At 41.9% G+C, this 15,708-nt stretch overlaps 1 long non-coding RNA gene across 4 annotated transcripts in view; it reads left to right on the forward strand.

Annotated features, from left to right (window-relative positions):
• Positions 1-15,708, forward strand: part of LOC102165506 — a 190,638-nt gene that overhangs the window by 131,136 nt on the left and 43,794 nt on the right. Inside the window, exon 4 of one of the 4 annotated variants that reach the window (XR_002345480.1) lies at positions 12,626-12,777. The exons of 2 other annotated variants lie outside the window; for them this stretch is intronic. This is a non-coding gene — a long non-coding RNA (uncharacterized LOC102165506). Of the gene's footprint in view, positions 1-6,724; positions 7,613-12,625; positions 12,778-15,708 lie in introns of those variants that run through there. One more of the 4 variants, XR_002345482.1, reaches the window with a different exon arrangement.

A 15,708-nucleotide genomic window follows, 5' to 3' on the forward strand; every position in this document is an offset into this window, starting at 1 on the left:
TGGGTTAGGCCCCACAGAGACGGTAACCAGCCCTCAGAGAGCTGAGGAGGCTCTATAAAGGAGAATATTTGAGCTGAGCCTTTTTTTTTTTTTTAGCCATACCTGCAGCATGCAGAAGTTCTGGGGCCAGGGATGGAACCCGAGCCACACCATTGACATGCTGGATCCTTAACCTACTGAGATGCTGGGGAACTCCTGAGCTGGGTCTTGAAGTATAAGAAGAGTTTTTCAGATAGAGGAAGTGTGAATATTAATTATACTTTCCCAAGATGGACTCCCCAGCATATATCTCCCATCCCACATGCTCATCTTTTTTTTTTTTTTTTTTTTTTTGCCACCCTGCAGCATATGGAGTTCCCTGGCCAGGGATCAGATGCTAGCCACAGTTGTGATCCATGCCATAGCTGTAGCAGTGCTGGGTACCTAACTCACTGGGATGGGCTAGGGATCGGACTTGCGTCCCAGCACTCCAGAGATGCTGCTGATCCCATTGGGCCGTGGCGAGAACTCCAATGTGCTCTTCTCACGAAGGCACTGGAACACCTCATGCAGAGAAGTAGGGTGGGGGTCTCTGTTCCTGGCTCTCGAATCTCAGTGGTGGCCTGTGACTGCTCCCACCTGGGGAGTGTGGGGAAGTGATGTGACTTCTGAGGCCAGGTCACCAAAATGTGAAACACCTCTTCCTTGGTTCTTCCTCTCTCGGGACACATGCCTCAGGAGACCTGAGCTGACTTTTAAGATGTCTGGCTCCCCTGAAGCTACCGTGCACTAGATACCATGTGGAAAAGCCACTCACAGTGGAGGGAGCTGCTCAAGGATGATTCCAGCCCCCCAGCCTCTGATTCCCCAGATGAGTAAAGCAGAGATGAGCTGTTCCCCCTCAACAAGCCTAAATTGCAGATTTAGGGGCCAAATAAATGCTTCTGTGGTTTTAAACCATTATGTATGGGAGGTGCTTTGTTAGGCAGCATTAGATACTTGAAACAGGCTCTGAGGGTTTCAGGGAGAGGATACGGCAGCAGGTACAAAGGTTTCGAGGGGTGAGAGTCTCTAAACTGTTTTTGAAACTTGGAGAGATTCAGTACCTTCATGTTGAATTTAGAGGTCTGGATTCACCACAGACCAACACGTGCAATGAAGCCACCTATGTGTTTGCCCAAGTGGTGAGGTCTAAACTCTTTCCCCAGGCCACGTGATCCACAAATTTGGTGACCACCCCCCCCCCCGCCCCCCGCCGAATGGGCACAACATAGTTTTAACTGTCTCGTCTTTGTTGTGATGTCATTTTAAGGATGTCAGTGGTACCTTCTCATTTCCTCAGAAAAGATTCCTTGGATATTAAAACTCAAATGATTCAGGTGCCATTTAATCTAACTGCCTTTCAGACATTCCTATGCCATGTGCATTGCAGGCCATCAGCAAATGCTGATTATCTGAATGTGAATTGAGTGAGAAATAATATCAGAACCAAGGCCTGCGTCCCTGGCTCATGAGATCCCACAATCTCAGGCATGGTTGGGATCGTCACAGGTCACCCTCCCAATAAGCCTGTCAATAGCAAGGACTCAGAAACACCTGCCTGTTAGGAAGTTCTTTCTCTAACGGGGTCCAAACCTTCTTCCGGGTGAGGCTGATAATCAGTAGGGAAATCTCACATCTCCCGTATGATACAGCTAGACATGGACCCAGGGCTGAACTAAGCCTGATGCCTTTCCACTGCCACCATCTAGGAGGCTCACGAACAAACCAGGAGCCCATGACGGCTGCACCTTTATTTCCTCCACCTGAAATGTCCTGCTCATCCTCTGTTTGTCTGAATGCTTCTCTTCTTTGGTCCCTACTCTAGCCCTAACTCCCCAGGAAGTGTCTCCCTGTCCACACAGCTGGCAGGGTCTGCAATTACTCTCACTTACCTGTGGGTCTTCCCATCCTGACTGCTTACCTGCAGATGTTATTTGCTTAGCCAGTTCTCCCAATTATGCAGAATACTTAATAATTTTAATAACAATAATAATGATAAATGACTAAATGTCCTTTAAAAAGATTGACCTCTTTTTTTGTCTGTTGGACAGATAATATAAAACTGATTATTAATATATTCCTTAGAAAAAATGTATTTAGTACATTTCTTGCTAAATTTTGTTTTGAGGGGTAGTCTACAAATGAGTCCCTATGTAATAGGTTTTTGTCAGAATTTATAATATCTTAAGCTTGTTCTTCAATTTGTTTGGATGTCCCTTCCTACACATAAAACCAGAAGCCCATAGGTTATTGAACATATGAAACATGACTGGATTTTTAAAATCTTCCTCCTTGATTTTACTGTTCTTGCTTTCTGGTAAAAATTGAGAGGACTTGCAATTATAGAAGACTTTACCCTAACATAGTTGGTATTCCATTAAAAACAAACTTGTGATATTCCTATAACAATATGGGTTGTAAATTTCCTCGTTCTTTTTTCTTTTTTGAGTGGTATTATTTAATAAAATCAAACAAGAAAGTGGCAAAAATCAGGCACATGAGCCTTTTGGTATTAACACAACAGCAGATGTCCTGACTCTTCCAAATGTTATTGAAACAGCTCCCTTTTTATTTATTTAAAAATTTTTAAATATAGATATAATCGACATATACTGTTGTATTGGTTTTAGATGTACAACATAATCATTAAATATATGTATATATCACATTAGTTTTCCTTCAGTGAATCTGTCAATGATTCAATCCATCTGTCATCTACTATGTCTATATATCTCAATCATCTGTCTCTCCTACTAGTTGAACTCTAACACAATCACATTTCTGAAGACCTCTATCCCCTTAATCTTCCTTCTCCAGCTTCTCCAGTTTTTCTTAGTTCCACCCACGTTCCTTACACAGCATAGCTTTGAGTCTCTTCACCATACCAGCCTCCTTCAAAACACTCTGCATTTCTGTGCCTTCTTACAATCTATCTTTTCAGCAAGTATTTCTAATGGTCCTGCTGCATACCAGGGAGCACCTGGGGCCACAGGAAGGAAAAAGACTCACCAGCGCCTGGGTTCGTGGAGCTTGTACCTCTAATTCTAAGGCTGCATTGCCAGGTGGATGTAGACCAGTCCTTCAAATGCTGGAGGAGGAAAGATGTTTAGCTGTTTGACTATCAGAACCACAAGCCCTCAGCAACCACCACTCCATGCTGAGAAGCAAGCTTGCTCTAAGTATTCAATGAACATCATTTGGTGACAAGGCTGGACAATTATCCCGTTAACTGCCAGACACTTGAAAATGAGTCATTCCGTATAATCTTCACAGTGATCCTAAGAGGCAGACATGGCTCAGGAGATTACACAGCTGTACGTGCAGAGCCAAGTATTATTCACAAATGTGTGAGACCCCACGACCTTTTGTGACTGAGCATCAACACATGGCCTTTTCCTCTATGAGGCTCCTAGCGAAAGAGTCAGTTGTCTGACCATGTGGAGCCAAGTTCTTTTCCAAGTGCTCTTGACCCCGTAGCTCTAATTTTACCACAACCTTGTGTGCTCAGCCCAGCAAGTACAGGAAGAGACCTTTGCGCTCTTCAAAGGCTCAACAAGGCAAATGCTTGAATAAATCGTAAGTTACACTGAGAACACTCCTTTCTGCAGTCTGGGTCTTGGTTACATGATGGAACATGAAACTCGGACTGCTGTTCTCTGCCATGGCTGTGGCACTTTCAGAAGAGCAGTGGCATAGAGGAAGGGAACCAGCCATTGTGGGCACCTACATGAGCCAGTCTGTGCTAACAACAGCAGCAACCACAGTAATTAATAAATATCAACCGTACACTTAGTGTACACCAGGCGTTATTCTAAACTCTTTACATGTATTTACTTATTGAATCTTCTCAACAACTCCATGAGTTGGATACAATTATTATCCCCATTTTATATTTAAGGAAACTGAGATAGGTTTAGTAACTTCCTTATGTGATATAGTTAAGTGACCAAGTTTGGATTTGGACCCAAGCAGTCCGGTTCCAGTCCTGTCCTGTGCTCTAATCAAAGGCATGGTGGGCTCTCAAATACTTAATCTCATTTAATCCTAATTGTCCTATATGTCAAGGGATATCTCAGCTGTGCCAATCCTCCTACAGCAAAAACTTTATTCCAGTAACTCATCAGTCTCTTCCCCTACTCAGTACGCTTCTGGGAGGGCAGGGACCCTATCTAATTTACTTTTGGGTGTCCACTCCTAGCACAGTGTCTGAAGGACATAGTAGGCTGTCAGTAAACATTAAAGGACACACACATTTTACAAATGAGGCAACCAAAATAAACCATCCAAGATCAAACTGGTAATGAGCGATAGAACTAAAATTGAAATTCAGGTTTCCATGGTCTTAAATTCCAAACTTTTTCTCTATAACATATTTTTCTCTGCAGATACCCAGGTTCCAGAACAGTATCTGTCTGTCACATAGTAGGGACTCAGTAAAATGTGCTATTAAATAGATGAAATGACCTATCCTCCAACTTTCCCAGCTCTGTGCTCCATCCCTTTATTTTAGGGCTCTGTCTTTTCCACGATGCCAACAATGTAGTGAAGACATATTCTCCATGCTCACCTGTCTGTCCCAGCCTGTAATCTCTAACTAGCTGCCCTGTGGCAGCCCATCACACTTAAATCATGCCTTACACATCCTTTATCCCTTTGGGAAATGCCTACTTTTTGAGCTTTGAGTATCTTCAAAGCAACGTGGCTCACTTACATAATATGATTTCTTTTTATTTTTTTTTCCACTATGAACTTCTCAATTTTTTCTTATAATCCATGTGCTTATAGATGAGGCGCATTTGCCTATTAAGGCATCATGGAGAGAATTTCTTGAATTTTTAAGAGGGAAGGCTTGTATTAAGGGAAGTATGGCAGTTTCCTGAATTAAGTGGCCATTTCAGACCCAAAGGTTACTACTGCAGAATCTCAAGCAAATGATAAAATCATGCTGGAAAACTTAAAATTCTTGGAGGTTAGAGGTAATTTGAATTAATCAAATGGGAACTAACCCAGTGAGGCAATGATTTCTAATGACATGAGCTATAAACCCGGGATGTAGGTTGTTCATTCATCCGTTCCTTCATCCAGGGAGAAATCTTCCAGACAGCTGGATAGCATATTCACTGACCCAGCAGTAAGAAGGATATTTTGTATGGAAAAAAGATAAAGATGTTCCATATAAATGGATGAGTTCAAAGGATGAAAGACAAGAAGTTAAGCTTGCCAGTGAAGCAGGGCCAACTCCTAAAGGATCTTATAAACCTCGCTCTGAAGTTTGTCCGTAAGTGGTATTGAAGAGATATAAGCAAGGGACTGCTTACGCTAATTCATCGATTTGTTTTGAAAATACTTTGAACCTTTTGAAAATACTCCTTGTGTTTCCATGATCCTGAGGCAGCAAGGCAGGGCTAGGACTTAATTTCATTTCCAACCCACAGTATGACTTGGACAAATTACCTCCTTTTTGTGATCCTTAGTTTCCTCATCCATAAAAAAGTGAAAGAAAAGCAAGGGGACCGGCAAGCTGAGCCTGCCCAAACAGTTCCTTTGCTGAACCGTTCCCAGAGGGTCAGTCAGCCTTCAGTAGGTGTGATTAATAAATTACATAAGATAAATAGAGTGCCTTGAAAGATTTTATGTTCCTCATTTAAATTTTACCTGTCTTTACATCCTGCCGGGAAACCCGTCATTCAACCCTTAGCAATAAAACAGACCCACATGAATAAAGGAAAAATAAATCAGAAGCTGTATGCTTTTAAACTCACTAAATGACAGCCCAGCATGCATGCTACCTCCCTCCAAATTAATCACTGGGTTAAATGCGAGACACACACCCCAGATCAATAGCTGGTAAGATCTGCTGCCTGTGCTTCAGGAAAATTCCACTTCCTTTCCGATGTTGTCACTTGAAATGTCGGGAAGTTTCCACTCATCACCCACCCCTTGAAAAGGCCACCATCGCCATACCTCACATTTCCTGGCTGCCTTTCTTCTAATGAATCAAGGCATCTTGCAGAGGGGGCCCACCCGTTGTCATAGACATTCGGAGCCCAAAGGAGGGCCTGTGTGCTGAGGGGGGAGGTGTGGCGGTGCCTGCTGTAGATGAGAAAACCAAAGTGAAAAGAAGGCCAATGTCTTGTTCAAAAGTCTCAATGAGACAAGACTCATACACTCCTTTGGATGTCAACATAGATAGCATAGGGGGAGGAACATGGGTTTAGGAGTTTGAGAAACGTAGATTTAAATCTTGCCCTCAATACCACTCTGTGCTTCACCTTTCTTATCTATAAAATAGAAGAAGTAAAAATTCTTATGTAACTATCTGTGTTAACCTTGAGCAAGTTATGTAACCTCTCTTTATCTGAATGTCTTCCTTTGTAAATGAGGTCATAAAGGTCATTGTCACTGCTCGGCACATGATAATAATGGGATATTTCCATCTCTAGATCGAGGTTATCTTTATTTTCTCTACTCTTCAAGACCTCACCCTCCCACCACCTTGTCCAGTAGCCTCCAGATTAGGTTAGGTCCCTTTGTTGTGCTATTGCAATATTGATAGTGATTTGAAAAAGTCAGTGATAATAACACTGAAAAGCACCATTTATTGCTCACTCACTACATAACAGGTTCTAAGTCCTTTATTTGAATTAACTCCTTTAGTCCTCATAACTGTGAAACGAGTAAAGCTATGTTCTGCATTTTACAGAGACGCTGAGGCACACAGAGTTCACATGACCTGTCATCAGCGGGAAGCAGGAGAGCTGACCTGTCTCTCGGAGTTCTTGGGTTTCTCTTTCTTGATTTAACCCCATGACTATGACAGTCCCCTTTACCTGGTTTTCATCTCCACTGGACTTTAGGCTCCCCTGAAACAAGAACTGAATGTTATTTTTGTATTCCCAAAGTCTAGCGCAGAGTAGGTACTCCTTGAATTTGAAATGAATGCAATTGACTCATCATGCAAAGGCAATAAACGATGAGTATTCAATACCAAGTGCTCTGAATTGAGAAGGTGACTTCCCAGGTCACAATGCTACAGAGCTAGACATCATCTCACACGGAAGGGACTCAGCCAGACTGGAACAAAAGTAAAGACAAGAGCGGTGCAGATGAGTCAACAGGGGAAAAAAAAAAAAAAAAACACACACACACACACAAAAAAAAAACCACACACATATGACCCTCCCCTTCCCCAACATTAAAACACTTCCCTTAGCCACACAAGTGAAAGACCCTCAACAGATGCTCAATGAGGGTGGTTTGGAAGTTGCCCTCAGAAGCTCAGCGAATGGTGTGCATGGTTGATAAACACAGTGATGCCAAATAAACTCCAAAGGGGAAAACTTTTTGGAATTCTAATTCCAGAGTGTTGGCTCAGTCATTCTTAACAACTTCTTGCCTCACTGTCATATAGTCTTGAGTGGAAAAATTAATGGGACATTGTTAGAAATGGATCTCAGCAATGAGTAGAACCCATTGCAGTCAAGATTCTGATCTAAGAGTCATGGCACAAAAGAAGAAAAATAACCTGTAAACATATAGAAAGATGCTCAATGGCACTAATCATCAAAGAAATTCAAACCAGGAGTTCTCGTCGTGGCGCAGTGGTTAACGAATCTGACTAGGAACCATGAGGTTGCAGGTTCGGTCCCTGCCCTTGCTCAGTGGGTTAACGATCTGGCGTTGCCGTGAGCTGTGGTGTAGGTTGCAGACGCGGCTCGGATCCTGCGTTGCTGTGGCTCTGGCGTAGGCCAGTGGCTACAGCTCCAATTCGACCCCTAGCCTGGGAACCTCCATATGCCAAGGGAGCGGCCCAAAGAAATAGCAAAAAAAAAGACCAAAAAAAAAAAAAAAAGAAAAGAAATTCAAACCACGTAATGAGATTTTTTTTTTCAAATTTTGGAAAAGTTTAAAGGATCAAAAACATCCAGGGCCCATGAAACTCTGAGGAAATTAATATGATCCTGTCCATTTAGTGGGAGTATACATTTGGGATCTTGACCAAAATTCCAATTCCAAGATTCTACCACACAGATATACCAGTGGATGTGCTCACAAATATATTCTCAAGCATATTCATTCTAGCACCTTTTGTAACAGTAAAAAAACTGGAAGCTTCCAAAGTAGAGAAGTGGTTTTAAAAATCATAGTATATTCATATAATGGAATGGAAAGATGTGTTAAAATGGAAAGACAAACAGATTCTGGCAACTGAAAAGTGAACCCTGAGAGTTCCCTTCATGGCTCAGTGGTTAACGAATCCCATTAGGGTCCATGAGGATGAGGGTTTGATCCCTGGCCTCGATTGGTGGGGTGGGGATCAGGCATTGCCCTAAGCTGTGGTTTAGGTTGCAGATGCAGCTTGGATCCTGCTTTGCTATGGCTGTGGCATAGGCCAGCAGCTGCAGCTGCGATTTGACCGCTAGCCTGGGAACTTTCACATGCCGGAGGTGCAACTCTAAAAAGCAAAAAACAAAACAAAACAAGACAAGACAAAAAAAACTTGTCTCTTCAGAAACCCTCTAGCAAGCTAGCTATGTTTCTTTGTTCTGATTGGTCCATGCTGGTGCCGCACTAGGTCCATAACTAAGGGATTATAAGAGATATCATTGGGAAAGGAAGGAGCACATGGGACCTTTACCCCATTTATATTTGTGCTGGCCTGCCTTCCTCCCTCCCTCCCTTCCTTCCTTCAGTATAATGATTTTTTTTTAGAGGGGGGGTATCAATATTACCTTTTTATTGTTGTTAGTTTCCAGTGTCCAGCAAAAGCAAAGCCGGACTTGTAATGCAGTTTCGTTCACTCTGGTAAACCATGTGTTACACTAGAAAAAAGTATGGACACATTCCCATGCTAATACAGAGGAGAGTGTAAAACAAAATAAACACTTTCCTGGAGGCACAGGGGAAGATGGACAAAAGAGGAGGCTCTGGGGCTCAGCATAGGCCTTGCCTGGAAAGGAGGCGCTCTCCAGAGGAAAGCAATGAAGGCAGACCGTTCCACGTAGAGGTGTGTAAACACCCAGGTCTAGAGCATGAAACAGGGCGGCCTGTGGTGGGTCTGTGGCTGGGATGACTCCCTCGGTGCTCAGATGGTTTATTCCAGCCTGAAACAGGGCACCTGAAAAAGCACAATCTGAAGAGGGGCCTGAGTTTAGCTCGAGTTGGGGAGCAATCACAGGGGAAGAAGGCGAGAGAGATGGATGGATGGTTTGCATGTTGGTTTTATCTGACCCGCTGTGGAATGTGGCTCATAACTCATCTGCGTAGACAGCTACTGGAATGGGCAGAGGAAACCCAGCCAGTGGAAATTCCTGGGAAACTGTGATGGGGCCCAAATAGGAAATGCCAGACAAGAGATTTTACTGGTGCCAAGCTTGAATACCAGTGTTGGAGCTATGCATTTCAAAGAACCAGTCCTGTCCGCCTCAGAAGAGAGACTGCAGCAGATGTATATGGATAGCAATCAGGGTCCCCTAGATATTAGCTTTTTCGACCCTTTTGCAGTCACCATCTAACTCGATGCTTCAAGAACCTTTGATTCAGGGATGGTTATCCTCATAGACGGTAGAATGGAGGCTAAGGGAAGTTTAATGACTTGCTCTAGGTCACACGGTGAAGGGAGACAGGATGATATCATTTAAAATCTTTTTGGAATGATACAGCCTCATTTTAAAACCTTTGTTCCATGAAGTGGTGATTCCATCATTACTTGCATGACTTTGGCTAATTTATTTTCCTCTCCGAGTCCATTTTCTTATATGTAGAATGCGGACGACTTTATCTTATAGAACTATTGGAAAAATGGAATGAGATTGTTTATGTTGCCCATTTGCTACCTGTGGCATCCTTCCTTAGTGACTTAAAATTAATTTGGTCTGGAGGAGACAAAAAATATATACCCTGTTAAAACATTCTGTTTTCCAGCCTCCCTTGCACTTGGGGGTGGCCATGTGACATAAGCAGCCTAATCTCTGGGAAGTGAAATATAAGCAGGAATCTCTGGGAAGTGTACTTGGTTATGAGTAAGAAAGTTAAGCCTTCTGGGCAAAAGCCTTTCTTCTCCCCTTCTTCCTTCTTGCAATGGAAGTGCATTCTAAGGAATGAGGGGGGAGGGAATGGAGATTCTGCAGCCACCTTGGAGAGACGGAAGAGCTTACATCTCTAATGATGTTGTGGGGATGCTTTTCCTGGACTTCTCTTTGCTTAAGACAAATAGACTCTGGTTAGCTTAACCTTTCTTGGAAAAGTAGGAAGAATTTTAACTCCTGTGCCTTACTCATAAAACAGCATTAACCTGCCCACCCACCCCCCTCCCCACCACTACAAGGTGTGTCTCTAGTCTCTGCCCTTGCTCACCTCCAAAGCTGGGCATGTAACATCCTCTACTTGGACCCATCTCAGCTCAGATGAGATAACATATATAAAATCCCTAGCACAATACCTGGCACACAAACATAAAACGAGTGGGATTTAGGTGCCTCAGGTCAGAAGGTTTCAAAGTGGCCTCAGCAAATCAGAATCTTACTTTAACAAACAAGTGTGGGTGTAACTTTATAGGGTCTCATGACCTACAAGAAAAAAACAAAACTCAAACAGCTATAGCATGGCACTCAAGGTCCTAACTCCTTCCCCCAGCTCTGGGCAACTCTGAGTCCCTAGAGAATGTCTTTTTCCCCCGCTTCCATCTCACATAGAGTTTTCATCCCCTCTGCTTAGCGCTCATCTGATTGTAGCCATTGTGTTTGCCTTTCCCTCTGAAGATTAGGATTGCATCTCATTTATCTTTAATTTTTTGGTGAACCTGCAGAGTGCTGTGCTCAGTAAATTATGAATGAACAAATGAGTTTCCAGTCAGTGCCTAGGAGTCTGTTCACATGGAGGTTATAGTTTTTCCCTGAACATGGATGGCGTTTTCACGCCCCAGTAGTTTTCACATGCTATTCCTTTTGCTTAGAATTAATTCTCTTCCTCCCTTTTATGCCTATAAGACTCCTGCTTACCCACATATACTAACCCCTAATGTCACCTCTTCCAGTTTTCTCAGTTGCTTTCTCTGCTCTCTCTTAATGCACCTGATACTTAATTCTACTATGGTAGATAACTCGCTATTTATTATTATGTTCATTTGTCTACATGATTCTCTTCACTGCCAGTCTGTGATTTCTTAAAAACACCTAGTCTTTTTTTTTTTCTTCTGTCAATTGTATGCAACATAGGTCCTGACTTATAGTAGATATTGAGAATTTTGGTAAATTTATACAAAATTTTGGCTTTGAGTTGTTGTCCATCTTTGCCCCTGTAATGAGCTCCTAACAACAGGTATTGAGAAGGTAAATGGAAGGAAATGAATCTTTGTTTTGTATCCCCTGGGGACCAGGCATAATTATTGTCCATGTTGCTAGTATTTAAATTATCTGTATAAATTGAGGTAATGGTCCCTTCGTCACAGTCAAGGAGTTAGGACCTTGAGTGTCATGCCATAGCTGCTTGAGGTTTTTTTTTCCTTGTATGTCATGGGACCCCCTAAAGTTAAACCATACTTGTTTGTTTATGACTGACACACAATGCATCAGTGGTTCTAAGAATTGTGGGGGACCCCAGTGAACCTGTCTGTATTATGACCCTCCCCATCCCTCCCCCGATAATGACACAAGTCAGATTCTCTCTAACAGAAATAGGAAATTTGGCATAAATTGCTGAAGAGACTGGGAGTTGCTGGAGCTGAGTCACATTTGTGGCAGTCCTCCAGGGTGAAAGGCCACAAAGAATTTTGAGATACCAGAACTGCCTTGGGTTCTCCTATCTTGGTAGTTCAGCATTTCCTTTGATTCTCTGAGATACCCCCAACATCCTTCCAATAATTTTCCCCTTTTCTTAAGCTAGACAAAGTACAATTCAGAAGCTTATAAGTTAAAAAAAAAAATCATAACCAATACAGTCCAGATCCCAAAAGAATGTCCTGTTTGGTTTCTGAACTGGTTAAGGTTTGCATCAGTTTTCAGACAGAATACCCCAATATATGATTACAAGTTGATTTGTCTCTCAAAGGAATGTAGGCAACCAGAACTAATTGTCTGATCCTCCGGAATCCAGGCTCCCTCTATCATACTATTCTGCCAATCTCAGGATGTAACTTCTGGCTCGTGGACCAAGATGGCTGCTCAAACTCCAGTCATCATGTCATCAACCCAACCTATCAAAAAAGGAAGACATGTCCCTCCTTTTAAAGATGTGCCCCAAAGTTGAACACACTATGTCTGCTTCTATTCCACTGGCCAAAACGTAGTTACGTAGTTCTCATATGCCAGCTGTCTTCCATTTGCTCCTGTAGACTCACTGCCTGCTCCTCTTCATCTTTCTTTACCGTGGGAAGCTGGACCGTGCAGACCTCATCAGTGGGAAATGGTAACCTGTGCCTTCTGTGGTTCTAGCTTGGACAATAGGGACTCTAGCAGGAAATCAAAAAAAAAAAAAAAAGTGAAATCAGGTATTTATTTCTGTGGATCCCTCCCTTCAAGGTTGCATTGGGCTGGCTCTGTCCCTCAACTGAGAGTTACTGATTCTTGATGAATGATTGATTTTACCTGCCTCTCTTTTTTTCTAGGTTCTGGTAACTGTTCCCTCTCTTCATCCCATTAGGCCCTGAGGGAAGTAACAGCCTAGCTACTCTGAGCACTGGATTATTGCACTATACTTAAAGTTCTTCCACATCCAATTCTTAGTAAATTGCCCCTTTGTAAATAAACCCTCGTTGGCTTATTCCATTTTGAGTGTGTCATCTGTTTTCTGTTGGAACTTTGATACACCTACCTAACTACATTCAGGTGCTCACCTAATAATGGAAGGTCCTATTACCAAAAAAGGAGAGGAGAACCCAGATCATGGAACAGCTAGCAGTCTTTGCCATGATCCCATCAGTCTTTCTTGATCAGTCCTTCGTCTCACTTTTTGTAGGTTGAACCTCTGTCCTTCAGTCTTGATACCTATAATGCAGGGAAATCATCATCTTTCTTACCCAATAAAAGGTTATAAGAATTTACAGAGATACCTCTATATATGGGAGAGTTATAATTATTAATAAGGTATACTTACCCAAGGAGCATAGTAAAATCAACACATATTTAGTGAATGTATGAATGAAAGGATAAAGCTATGTTTTTAATTTTTTCAAGTGGAAAATTGGCATGTTGTACCACCTGAAGCCTAACTCTCTTCTAGTGCTGATCTCCAAGTATTATTCTGTCAGGTCTGTGTCATGATTTTCGATGAGTCATAGATAGAATATGGAAGAACTCTTGAGCTGGAGACATAAGGTTTGGAGCAGATTGAGGAATGATACAAACCCAAATGGTACTCAACCTGGTAATTCAGGCAGAACCAGAAGAGTAGTCAGGAGTATCGGCTTATACAGATTCTGACTGTTAGAAAGGCAAGAGATGGGAGGCAGCTTAGCAGACAGGAAATAATCTCAAACACCCAGAGGAAGTACATAGGCCAGGGCAACTAGAAGGGTGGACTCCCACACATGGCAAAACAATAGTTAATCTGGACAGAAACAAAAAATCTGCCGTCCCTTAATAGAATACTTGAGTCATCCTAGTCACACCCCAGGTGCTGTCTACGATTCCTTCCTTGCTTCCTTACTCCAACCAGTCTTCAGGCTCAGTTGATTATACCTTCTAAGTTCCTCCCATTCCTGTCTTTATCCTGGCTCTCATTTCCAATAACAACTCAAGCCCAAATCTTCTTTTGCCTGAATTAATACTACATCTTCCTGATGGGTCATTATTTCCCCCATATGGGCCAGTTTTCTAAACTGCAGCCCATGATATTCTTCTAAAACACAAATCAGATCATGTTATTCACCTGGATGAACTATTCAGTAGTTCCTCAGTTTTCCTAGAATAGAATTAAAATGTTCAATAAGACCTTATATTACACAGCTCCTACATCTCTTTTTAGCCTCATCTCAACCCACTCCTCCTCGTCCTACCTGACACTTCAGCCACTCTGAAAGACTTGTAGTTCCCTGAAGAAACTGAATAGGCTTTTGCATGTGTGTGCTTTACCTCCAGCTCCTCCCACTTCTTTTAGCTGATGCATTCTTACTCATCCATCAGGACTCCACTCATAAGCCACTATCTCCTTTAGTCCATCTTGCCACCCCCACCCTCACTCAGTTTGGAATAGGTATCCCTCCTTTGTGTTTTCATAACCCCTGGGTTTATTTCTACTGTATTACGTATCGTGATGTATTGTTATTTCCATGATACTTGTCTATTTCTCCCTGTTCTATGAGTTTTTAAAGAACAAAGATTAAATCTCATTCATCATGGTCTCCTTGGTGCCTAGCACAAACAATGACAAAGATGGTGCTCAAAACATGCTTGTAGAGGAAATGAATGAGGGGACAAGGCCAGTTCCGTGTGGAGTGGGATTCAGTGGGATTACCCTTTCCCAGTCTTTGACACCATACTTCCTTTAATGCAGACTAGGATGGCTTTGACATTTTAGACATCACTCTTTGTATATGTTGTTTCGTTTGGCTATTGTAATATGAATATCCCTGCTCCCAGTCTTGAGTTTTCCTCTTTTCTCTACTGTACAAAGTGTGATAGCTGAGCTTCCATTTCAGGCCATGATGGAGTGACAGGATCCAGACATATTTTCCCATCATAAACAATAAAAAAACTGGAAAAAAAATTATGAAACAACTGTTTTAAGACATTGAACAACAGACAATATAGTACTGTGAGTCCCAGGAAAAGGGAAAAGGGGAAATTAGTGAGGTAAGCCCTTGACCTTCTGCCTAGAATCACTTTCTGGATCTCATTGCAGAGAAGGGAATCCTAAGCAGAGCACAGGAGATCTGGGAGGCTGAGGTAGCTCAAAATTGTGGAGCAGAGTTTCAAAGAAAATAGAGAAATATAGAAAAAAGATACTTTAGAGTATTTGCTGAGTATTAATTCATGTATGCCTAGGGCACAGAACCATGAGACCAGGCAATAGATGGCTGCAGAGCTGAGTAATTCACAGAGGTCACGGAATTGGGAGACTCCAACCACTAATAGTAGAAAATCCATAGATCACCAGGGACTTTCAGTGGAGACCAGAGAGGTGCCATGCATTAGTAGGGGGTTAACTGTCTCTAAAGTAAAGGCTTCTCTAGACTTGCCTTTAAAAGTCTTAAAAAGAAGTCTAGAAGGGATCAAGCCAATCAGCCGTTAACTTTCCCTGCTACAACAAAGCTCAACACTCTTTAAAGGATAACCACAAAATCCAGAAATTCAACATAAAACCCAATACTCAGTATCTACTAAAAAATAACTAGAAATGCCAAGAAGTAAGCAAATGTGATCTGTAATCAGAAAAAAAAATCAATTTAAACAGACTCAGAAATGATAGAATTGCAGAGAAGGATTTGAAGCAGCTACTAAATTATATGGATTTTTTTCAAAAGTAAACATGAATATAGTGAGGAGAGAGATGAAAGATTAATAAAAATATGAAATGAACTTCTAGAGATTAAAAATATATGTTGATGAAAACTTCTCTGGAAAGATTAGGGGTATATTATATATTGCATAAGAAAATATTAGTAAACCTGAAGACGTGGTAATAGAATCTATCCAAATGAATCACATAAAAGAAAATAACTGAAAAAAATAACTAACAGTGTCTTAGTGA

This window comes from Sus scrofa, chromosome 6 (genome assembly GCF_000003025.6).
Source record: "Sus scrofa isolate TJ Tabasco breed Duroc chromosome 6, Sscrofa11.1, whole genome shotgun sequence".
Classification (NCBI taxonomy): Eukaryota; Metazoa; Chordata; class Mammalia; order Artiodactyla; family Suidae; genus Sus; species Sus scrofa.